The sequence below is a fragment of the Asterias amurensis genome, chromosome 2, assembly GCF_032118995.1.
Source record: "Asterias amurensis chromosome 2, ASM3211899v1".
Taxonomy (NCBI): domain Eukaryota; kingdom Metazoa; phylum Echinodermata; class Asteroidea; order Forcipulatida; family Asteriidae; genus Asterias; species Asterias amurensis.
Genome location: NC_092649.1, coordinates 22,316,416 through 22,328,426, shown reverse-complemented (window position 1 = coordinate 22,328,426; position 12,011 = coordinate 22,316,416). Strand labels below are relative to the sequence as shown.

General features: G+C 39.0%; 1 long non-coding RNA gene across 4 annotated transcripts in view; it reads left to right on the top strand.

The window, feature by feature from the left end:
• Positions 1-8,609, top strand: part of LOC139934041 (uncharacterized) — an 11,338-nt gene extending 2,729 nt beyond the window's left edge. For 3 of the 4 annotated variants that reach the window (XR_011785679.1, XR_011785680.1, XR_011785681.1), the window contains exons 3-4: positions 450-607; positions 8,519-8,609. This is a non-coding gene — a long non-coding RNA (uncharacterized lncRNA). Of the gene's footprint in view, positions 1-426; positions 608-8,518 lie in introns of all 4 variants that reach the window. The other variant, XR_011785682.1, reaches the window with a different exon arrangement.
• The last annotated feature ends 3,402 nt before the right edge of the window (positions 8,610-12,011 follow it).

The following is a 12,011-nucleotide window of genomic DNA, read 5'->3' as shown; positions in this document are numbered from 1 at the left end:
ACATGAACAATTCTTTGTAAAAAAGTAAAATAAATGTAAATTGTTTAATTGTTCAATGATTTCTTTCAACACAACACCCCTCCAGCTATGAAATGGTAAAGCTCTTCGCCGCCCTCGGGTAAGCAACTCCTTATAAGGGAATGCTGTGCGCGTTGCGTGTATTGTGTAATGTGGCATAACTGTTTCAGCTGTTGCTCTTGACTAATAGGCATGACAAAACTGTCTTATAAGAACAGGTGCAAGCTCGCGTGTCTCGCCCATGTTTCAACACTTTTTACTGGTCATAAACAAAGGTTTATACACACCCACGTGACGCGCTCTCCACCAATAGGAATAGCGAAACTGCCTGAGGTATTTATGAATAATGCTTGGTTGACTTAGAAAGGTTGGAATTTATTCCAAACTGTTTTAATAACACTGTGTTAGGTCATTTTCCCTCCAAATTGCAGCTAAAAGCTGAACAGGACAGTTGCAGCCTCTACACCCTACGCCTCTTCTTCCCGCCCTGAAATCTTACCTGCACCATTCTTCTTGTACTACTTGCTGTTCTCCACAGTCCAAGAGTGGCTGCGCCTCAGATGATGCATGCACACCCTATAGGCCTAAGGTAATCCATGTTTACTGTTTGCTTGCTCTGCTAGTATCCTTGATTATATGGGCACATGTAATAACTCTCTCTCCCCATAAAAAGCACAAGTCTTTGCAAACACTTTCAACAATGTCAACCAATGGGACAACACCTGGTTGATTTTGTCTTTCAACATTTAACTGGACCTAATGGAGAGGGAGTTTCATTGAGAACGATTTACTCAGTCCGCACTAATGAAATGTTTTCAGTATTTTGTTCTGTATGCCTATGATATGAAACCATAAAATCACTGAAAATTGTTTGACCCCCAAATCTGAATACTTGACCCATGCAGGCGCCACAGATTTTTGGGGATTTTGACCAAAACACCCAAACTCAAAAAATCTTCAATTAATCTCAAACTTTTGCTGATGTACTAAATCTGCACCGATGAATTGTCTTCAGTAGTCTGTTCTGTATCATTTGGTAGCATAAAATTACAAACAATTGTTCACCCCAAATCTGAAAATTCGACCCGTGCCAGCATCACAGTTTTTTTGGGAACTTTGTCCATACCCGGGTATGGTCGACTTTTTTTCATTTCAGACCAAAAATCCAAACTCACAAAATTCTCTTGAAGTCTAATAATTTTGGGTGTTTACCCAGTCTCTAAAATCATCGGAAATTGTGTGATCCCAAAATGAAAATTGTGTCCATACCCGGGTATGGTCGACTTTTTTCATTTCGGACCAAAAATCCAAACTCACAAAATTCTCTTGAAGTCTAATAATTTTGGTTGTTTAGTCAGTCTCAACTGATAAAATGTGTTCAGTAGTCCGTTCTGTATCATTTAGAACCATAAGATCATCGGAATTGTTTGACCCCAAATCTGAAAATTTTGTCCATACCCGGGTATGGTCGACTTTTTTCATTTGGGACCAAAAATCTAAACTCACAAATTTCTCTATAAATCTAATAATTTTGGTTTGTTACCCAGACTCCACTTGTAAAATGTCTGCAGTAGTCCGTTCTGTACCATTTTGAACCATACAATCATCGGAAATTGTTTGACCCCCAAACGAAAATTTTGTCCATACCCAGGTGTGGTCGACTTTTTTCATTTCGGACCAAAAATCCAAACTCACAAAATTCTCTTGAAATCTAATAAGTTTGGTGATTTAGCCAGTCTCAACTGATAAAATGTCTGCAGTAGTCCGTTCTGTACCATTTTGAACCATACAATCATCGGAAATTGTTTGACCCCAAAACAAAAATTTTGTCCATACCCAGGTATGGTCGATTTGTTTTTTATTTTGGACCAAAAATCCAAACTTAAAAATTTCTCTAAAAATCTAATAATTTTGGTTTGTTACCCAGACTCCACTTGTAAAATGTCTTCAGTAGTGTGGCTGTATCATTTGAAACCATAAAATTCACAAATTTTTTTAAAACCTTAGTCTGAAAATGTTGACAATACCGGCATGGTTCGATTTTTTCATTTCGGACCGGAATTAAACGCCCTCGTTCGCCATTATTTTAAAAGCATAAGTGCACATTGCATATGCAGTTGTGTCTGACCCGTTTAAAACCGTCCATGCAGTAAATTAAAACGCCTTTGGTCAACGGAGCACGTTCACCGTTATTTTACAAGCATAAGTGCATGTCAAGAATAACATGGGAAATGTTCGGCTGTCGGATATTCGCTGCAATCATAAAACACGTGAATATTCATGCTGCATAGGTTCAGTGAGCTCGCTTACAGGCGCACGTACATGTACAGTCATGTACCCCTTCGCATAGAGCCCGACAGTTTGCATATGCAAAAGTGTCCAGAGCATAAAGTTTTGGCGGACACAATCGCATCTGCTACCGGCATGGGCAAATTTTCAGATTTGTGATCAAACAATTTTTGGTGATTTTATGGTTTCAAATGATACAGAGTGCACTACTAAAAGACATTTCATCAGTGCTGACTAATAGTAAATCAACCAGAGTTTGAAATATAATGAGAATATTGTGAAATTGAGTTTTTAGTCAAAAATCTGAAAAATGTGCCAAGCCTGTTTTGCATGCAATTATGTCCTTTATGCAATATCCAGAGGGTTTTGCATATGCAATCTTGTCCGCCCGGACGCTGCTGCATTATGCAATTGTGTCTGCCCTGACACATTTGCATATGCAGGTGTGTCCGCCCCGTTTTAAACCTTCCATGCAGTAAGCTTAAATGCCCTTGGTCAACGGAACACGTTCACCATTATTTTACAAGCATAAGTGCATGCTGTCATGAATGACATGGGAAATGTTCGGCTGTTGGATATTCGCTGCAATCATAAAATACGTGAATATTCATAATACGTAGGTTCAGTGCATGCAAGCTCGCTTACGGGCGCACATACATGTACAGTCATGTACATGTCCGCTGGACGTTTTTGCGTAGCTAGCCCTGGAAAGTTTGCATATGCACTATGTGTACTCTATCATTTGAAACCGTAAAATCACCGAAAATTGCTTGATCTCAAAACTGAAAATTTGCCCTTGATAGCAGATGCAATTGTGTCCGCCATGCAAAACTTTCCGCTCCAGACAATTTTGCATATGCAAACCGGGGCTATGCAAAAAACCCGTAAGCGAGCGCGTGCATGTACTGAACTTAAGTATGCAGCATGAATATTCACGTATTTTATGATTGCACCGAATACCAACAGCCGAACATTTCCCATTTCATTCATGACACACACTTTTGCTTGTAAAAAAATGCCAAACGTGTTCCGTCGACCAAGGGCGTTTAATTTACTGCATGGATGGTTTTGCACTGGGCGGGCACAACTGCACATGCAAATGTGTCCGCAAATGTGTCCGGACAGACACAATTGCATTATGCAGCAGTGTCCGAGCGGACACAATTGCATTGTGCAGCAGCGTCCGGGCGGACACAATTGCTTATGCAAAAGTGTCTGGCGAACATTATCGCATATGCGATAATGTCTGCTGGATAATATTGCATAGAGGACACAATTGCATGCGACACCGGCTCGGCACATTTTTCAGATTTTTTACTAGAAACTCAACTTCAAAAAGTTCTCGTTCGGCAAATTTTTCAGATTTAGGGTGAAAAATGTTCACATGATTTTATGGTTCCCAATGATACAGAACGGACTACTGAAGACATTTTATCAGTTGAGACTGACTAAACAACCAAAATTGTTAGACTTCAAGAGAATTTTGTGAGTTTGGATTTTAGGTCCGAAATGAAAAAATCGAACCATGCCGGTACGGTCAAAATTTTCAGATTTAGGGTGAAATTTTTTCGATAATTTTATGGTTCCAAATGATACAGCACGGACTACTGAAGACATTTTATCAGTTGAGACTGGCTAAACAACCAAAATTATTAGACTTCAAGAGAATTTTGTGAGTTTGGATTTTAGGTCCGAAATGAAAAAAATCGAACCATGCCGGTATGGTCAAAATTTTCAGATTTAGGGTGAAATTTTTTCCGATGATTTTATGGTTCCAAATGATTCAGCACGGACTACTGAAGATATTTTACATGTGGAGTCTGGGTATAAAACCAAAACTTTTAGATTTAAATAGAATTTTGTGAGTTTGGATTTTTGGTCCGAAATAAAAAAAAATAGAACTATGTCGGTATGGTCAAAATTTTTCAGACTTGGGGTCAACAAATTTCCAATGATTTTATGGTTCCAAATAATAATACAGAACGGGCTACTGAAGACATTTTATCAGTTGAGACTGGCTAAACAACCAAAATGTGTAGATTCAAAGAAAATTTTGTGAGTTTGGATTGTAATGGAGAGCTGTTGTTAGTATACCATTGTGAGAAACGGAGCTCTGAATTAAGTAACGTGTAGTTTTCTAGAAAGAAGTAATTTTCCACGAAATTAATTGTGATACCTCGAGGTTTAGAACTTTAGGTCTCGAAATCAACCATAAACGCACACAACTTCGTAGGACAAGGGTGTTTTTTCTTTCATTAATTTCATTTTCTTTTCACAACTTCGATGACCAATTGAGCTCAAATTTTCACAAGTTTGTAATTATTTTATGCATAATGTTGAGATACACCAGCTGTGAAGACTCGTCTTTCACAGTTACCAATAGTGTTCAGTGTCTTTAAGTTTACTGTCTTTACAAGTTAAAAACATCAAATCATTTCAATTAAATTAAATTAAATTAAAACAATTCTCTCCAAATATTTTGTGAAATTCTTTTGAAATGTTTTAAATACATTGCCAGTTCATCTTCTGATATCAAATCTTCATGATTGTAGTTTTAAAATAATTTATTTTTTATTTTTAATTTTAATTTTTATATAGTGGTTACTGAACAATAGCAAAGCCAATTATAGACTGTTATATATTTTGCTTCAATAAATAAAATAATATTTATAAATGTTTTTTTTTAATTAAATGATGCATTTAAGTTAATTCATCAAATCTTCATGATTGTAGTTTTAAAATAATTCTTGATATTTGCTATATTAAGAGTTGCTTGTGTATTTTGTGGGGGGTAGGGGCTTCATTTTATTTTTTTGTATACAGTGGTTATTGAACAATAGCAAAGCCAATAGACTGTTATATATTTTTTGATAAATAAAACTATATTTATAAATGAAAATAAATTTAATTAAATGATACGTTTAAATTAATTCATTTTGACTTGTCTGTTTTTTTTATGGAAGTTTTTATTTTGTTTTGATATGGCAGTTTGATGGAAATGATAATATTAGACCGGAAGCCCAGAGCACTTTGGTTAAAGGAACGAGGTACCAATATTTGACTACGGGAACGTTGAGTGGATAACGTGACATAATCAGATATGGATGTCTGCCGGGGACCCCCGCTGCATGTGGCGCATGGACCCCCAACAAAGAGGCAAAATAATGGGCTGAACCAAACATTCTAGGTACCACATGAAACCAAGTGGAAATGGGCTTTACCATGATACTAAGTAAACAAAATCAACCGCCAGACAAATTTTCTGCTGCATTAGGTCTGTCAGACACCCCCTCCCCCAAATATTTAATGTACAAACCTATGGGTTGAAATTAACCAGTTGTCAAATTACCTCAGATTTACAAACTTTGTTTAATTGTTCCACTATGGCTAAAAAGAACACAAACCACAAATAAAATCCATTCTTTATGTCGTTTATGAGATACAACCTCTTAAAATATGCTAAAATCTCCCCCTTTTGGAGCTCCGCCCCCGGCCGACACCGCGCGTCGTGGTGGTATTCTTTCAAACGTTAAGCCCGTAATTTAATAACGACACCAGCTGTGCGGCTGAAAGGTGTATACTATTTAAGTTGTGGCCCTTGATTCATAATTTGGCTGCATTGGGCCTATCAGACACCCCCACCCCGGGGTTAAACATCGGAGGAACGACCTAAAACCAAGTTAAAAATTACCAATAGGCCTATTAAAATGCACTATTCTTAACACAAGACAATATCAGGCCGGACAAATGTTTTGCGCGGCAGGCACCTCTCTTTACGGGTTACATAATATGGTGGCCCTGAAGGGACACAGCCAGTCGTGAGTATTTTCGCGGCGTCGTATATTTATTCACGACAAGTCGCGAATATTTTCGCAACGTTGTATATTTACTCACGACAAGTCGCGAATATTTTCGCGACTAGTCGCGAATATTTTCACGACTAGTTGCGTATATTTTTTACGACGTCGTGAATAATTCTGCGACTAGTCGTGACTAAATTCGCGACTAGTCGTAAATATTGTTTTCAGTAACTTAAGTGTGTATTACACGGTGCGCGTAGAGAGCCAAGCTATGACGATTGTAGCCACTCGGCTATGTGTATGGGGCCCATGTTTTATCCAGTAGAATTGTTATCGAAGTTCGAAAAAACAGAGTCTGATTTTCATCAATATTTCGGGGGTTTTCAAGGTTGAATTACTCCCAACTCAAATAATTCTGAATGCTAAAGGATTATTACTCTAAACGTTACTCTAACCCTAACTCACTTACAACACTTACAAGCACCGACTGACACTTGCGGATACCTACCGTGAAACCCCATACCAGACATTGAATACAAAATCACCAACCAGTTTTTGGTTTTTTATTCAGTCCCTAAGCCATCAGAAAATCAAAAACCCACATACTGCATCTTAGCCCTCTGCATCATCCTGCCCTCGGATCTTTGGTCAACCCAAGATGATTGTTTGTTTTCTCTTCATTTTCGATCTTTGTGCCTAGTGTTTGTTTTTTTGGTAATGGAGCGGATGCTTGACAAATGCTATGGAAGTGTGCAAGGAGTGTGAAGAAAAATATCATCAAGCATGGACAAAAGAGAGTTACAGGCAAAGATTGCAGCATGGAGAGCTTGTCTGGAAACTAAGGGTCTGAAAATAAAGGCTGGGGAGACCATAGTGATGGTTAGTTGAATCATCAATGGACCAATGACGAGCTCTGGTACATGGCTGTGTGGTGTGTGTGTGGGAAGGGTGTAGCTGCAAAGTCAGTCCAGTGTAACACTTGTAGGACATGGGTTCACAGGTGATGTAGTTGCGTGAAAGGTAGTCTTCAGGCTGCTAGCATCATGTTCTTGACATGTTTGAGATGGTTGAGTCGTTCTGCTACCTTGATGACATGATGGGTGCCGAGGGAGCTATTCAGATGCAGCATTGACATCCGGCATGAGGAGTGGATGGAAGAAGTTCAGGGAGCTGGCCCCATTTTTTAAATAAAAGGGGCCGTCCCTGAAGATGAAGGGCTAGGTATACACCACCTTCAACTGCTACCCAAGTATGTTCAATGATTAAAACCATCTTAAACACTTGTAAGAACTAATGGCTACTCTAATGGCATGCTTGTAGTAGGCCTATAGGGATTGAGAGGTCTTTAAAACATCTGCCACACTGATGAGGCTACAGAGATGATTTTGTCATACATCAATTTCTGCAAAGCCATGATCATCCCAGAAAAGGTGTACACCTTCTAACACTTGCCCCAGTTTTTCACTGCCTGTATCAATGGTCTTTGGATATTGGTCTGAAGGTATTTATATCTTCTATGGTCAACTCTGATATCCAAAATGCCCAAACAAGTTGCTATGAACAATTATTGACCATGGCCACTTGGAATTGCTATGAAGTGTTTTGAGCAGATTATTAAATGTTTGTATTTGTCACAAACCACAGATCGATCCATCAGTTTGCTTATAGAGCAAAACAAGGTGTAGGAGATGCTGTCTTTACTTTACTGTACAAAAATGCTCATCTTGAAACAATACAGCGTCTTACGCTAGAGTTTCTTTTGGGATCTGTCATCCACAATTAATATAGGCTAAATTGTTGATGGATCAAATGCATAGCGTGGATGTAAACCATATTAGTTGTGGATTTATAACAATAACAATAATAACAAAACATTCCCCAAATCGCTTAACAGCTAAATACAAAAGCTATAAGAAAACAAAACTGAAAATAAATTTCTGAATTAAAACCCACAATAAAATTATATAAAATAGGCAAGTCCAGCTGTTACCTTAGTTAAACCATTAAAAAAAAATACAAACTACAAAAGGATTCCAAATATTCTGTAAAACTATAGTAATTAAAAATTAAAAAGTTAAAAGCAAAAAAGATTAGGGATTTGTTTAACAAAATTAACAAACCAATGACCTGTGCAGTACAGTGGTTTGTCTCATACCATCATAAAAATCATTATCAAATCTGCTAGTAGGTTGCATGGTCTGTTCTATTCCTGTGACATTATTAGGTTTTTTCATTGTGTTGGAACACTTGTTTTACCCATTAAGTAAGAAACCAGAAAGGAAACTGACTGGGTAGATCTTTAAAATGTTGGTTGAACAAGGTAAATTGACTGGAGCTGGACTTGCAATTCCTGCTCCCGTAAATTTGCCCTTGTTCAAACCCCCTTTTTTTTTTTTTATATGCCCTTGCAGGAATCGTTCGGAATGAGACAGATGTGTTGGAAGATGTGAAGGGAGGCATTCCATCAGGGCCTCATGCAATGGCAGCTTAAGTGGCTCAAGCCCCTAAAGTGCTATTTGATGCCATGAAGCTTTATTGTAGTGAAATCATTGCCTGATGGCAAGTTGCAGACAGAGACGCGGCCTGGGAAGCATAGGAGAATGAGATGTTCAAAACGTCTTCAACTGTGTGTATTCTGCTCAGATGTTGTCTAGCAACAAGGCGCACTCAGGTAAAACTGCTTAGAATTATTATTACATTAGTAAAAATACTTTGCTAAGGTTGTCCCTCTGGTGGAAGAGCCCATTATGAGTGCATACTTATGTTTATCTCTCATTGTGGTTCTCATGCCTCTGTTTGTTCATCACAGAATATTAAAATCACAACTTGCCCATTCAATTAAAGTTCTCACTTTATTTCCAGATGTGGTTGAACTATACCAAGATGCATGACTTTACAGCTTCTTGTTTGATGGGAAATCAAGCATTATCAATGTTTGTGTCAAGGTCGGATCTACACTCAAGCTTGCAAGAAGAAGAATGGAATCAGGTCAGTACAGATTGCATCAATTTTGTAAATCTATGCAAAGGCACTTGTTTGTGTAAGCACAGTGCCAAATATTACTTCTTATGTTATCACAAACAGCGTTGAAATTTGTAAATGATTCTGCATAAGTCATGCAGCATCACTTTTTGTGTCCTTCCAAGAGGAATTGCCCATTTTCATTGTTTGCGTATATATTTCAGTGATGTTTTTAGAATGGACCATGCAATTACTACTCAGTATCAAAGATCAAGTTTGTAAGAAGGAATACCAGAATGAAACCCACTAGAAACGTGTATATCAAGCAAAAGTCATTGATTTATAGAAATGGTACTTTAAAAGTGTAAAATAGGAATAGACGAGATACCATCGCGACCCAGCAGTTTGCTCATAATAGTAATCAAAAGTAAAAATTAAACTCTTTTTATAAAGCGTCAAACCCATTAAAAATGCCCTCAAGCGCTTTACAACAATAAAAACTATCATTTAACCACAAAAAGCAAAATCATTAGAAGGTGAAAAATAACATCCCAAAAATATGATCATAAAACAATAAAGGTACAAGTACAAGTAAACAGATATATAATCAATCAAACATATTAGTAAAAAAACATGTAATATCTATCGATCCTAAAAAGTTACCCAAGATACACAACAGATTTCCTATTTTAAATTCAACCTGTAACTTAAAAAAAGGTATAAAATACAATGAGAAGTGGGTGGAGGATCTTGGTAATATGTCTAGCCATGTTAGAGGTTGTTACGCCCCTGGATGCCATGATGGGGCAGAGGGGAACATCAGGATTGTGTATCTTGGGTTGATCAAAGAAACAAGGGCAGGAGGATGCAAAGGGCTTGGGATGACAGTAGATAGTTGTGATGATGGCTTGCCTGGTGATCTTGCATTTTTGTGGTGGGCATAGGGTTTCTTGGTAGGCGTCTGTTAGTGTTGGTCGACAGAATGTTAGTCACCCTCATGGTTCTAGTTGTGATGGATATGAAAACAGTGGCGTACATGATATAGATTGATTAGTCTTGAGGTATAGCTTAGATGGTGGCATTAGTTTGTTTTGGTTGTGTCTTGGTGGCTTAGTGTTTTTTAGGTTTGCAAGACCAGGGTGTGGACTTGCGTTAGGGTTAGAGTTAGGGTTGTGGTTGATTGTGGACTGTGGTCCTGTCCACCTCTTCTATTCCTGTCATTGAATGCAGAATCACCAAGCAGCTCTGATCTTTCCGTCAGGCTCAAGCCATCGCACACCCATATACTGTCATTTTAAGACCTGTGCACCCTCCTACCCTTGTTTCTTCAGTGAACCCAAGATACATAACCCTGATTTTCCTTCCACCCATCAAGAGATATTTATAGATAAATGAATAGATGAATATAAAGAGATATTAATAGATAAATAAAAAAAAAAGTTAAATAACTAAATTAATAACAATGAATTAACAAACAAGTAAATAAATAAATAAATAAATAAATAACAAAAAGAATAAAGAAATAAAAACAGTTTTATGAGCAAACCGCTGTGTCCCCGTGGGATTTCCTCTGTACATCATTTTACTAATTTACTTCTTAAAATAATTTCTCTATAGGCCTACCAATTACACTTTTACTGGCAATGATTGTGAATGAAACTTTCAAACCACAAGTTCTCCTCATTCGCACTGATCCGTTCATGCTGCTTATGGGTTTTATTGGCCAATAGTGGTCTTGAAGTATTTGTTTGGTTAAATAAAACAACTCGAGTCTACTTCACTGTACATACCGGTAGAGTCAAATTACTAATTTGCATGTTCCCTATGCCGCGAGGCAATAAATGCTTAAACTTTCACTCACACACACACAATAGCGCCCTCCACCGTCCTACCCACAACGCCCCGCGACATGCCTGCCACGTAGTCGTCCTCTTTTCTCTTAGTCCCGAGTGGGTAAGGACGTGATAAATCTGTGTCCAATAGTTCACCATTTTTGTGATAAAATAAGAGCGCCTTATCCTTTGCTGAGAGCTTTCCTAAAGACTAGAAGTTGTAGACTTATAGTTGTTGTTGTAGAGAGTTTGAGAAATATATAGTTTGATTTCTATGAGTTAAATTATGAGTAGTGTAAAGAAATTGGGGAGTGCTTCGACTGTCAATACCGGGGTTGTGTCCGTTCCCCGGGGACAGTCAGAGCTCTCGGAGGGCTGCACCCGCGACACTCCATCGCCTAGCTCGCAGCACTTCAACCAGCCCCGCAGTTTTAGTCGGCTGCATCAGTTGGTGGACCCACCGATCAAAGAGTGGATGCTTTCCGCTCCCCCTTTTCGGTCAGCATGCGTGGGTCAACCAAATTGAAGGTCAAACGCCCCGGCAAGGCCAAAAAACTGGTGCCAGGGCAACGACCAAGAGAGGCAGTGCAAAGAGTGGCTCAATTCCGGAGTGCACCGCCCGCTCTACCAGCACCGCCTCGGGGTCTCTGAAGCCGGAGAGCTTCCCCCTCCACACGGCTCAGGGTACCCGGCCCGCACCAACCATGTGGATTTCCCCACAAAGCAACTCGTCCCTGAAGAGGATGAGTTTGGCTCAAGTGTTCAACGGCTCTTAATTGCTGAACTGCGCCTTGTCCAGAGGGACATGGCCCGGGTACTGGACCTTCCGGCCGAGTAAACGGATGACTCCCCTGTTGAACTGTGATCGTTTAAGAGGAGGACAGGCCCTGCTCCATGTGCGTATGTACTGATCGCATGGAGGGCATTATGTCAGCTTCTTCTTGGATTGCTTACCCCAAGTGGGCTGATTCATATTGTCGGTTCCCTGCCTGGGATTTTGATAAACATTTTTCGACCCAAGTTCTGCCGGACTCTGCGTCAGACAAACTGGCTGCAGACAGGGGGTCGACTTCCCCTAAACTTCCCTTTGCCAACAAAGTGTGTGGGAAAA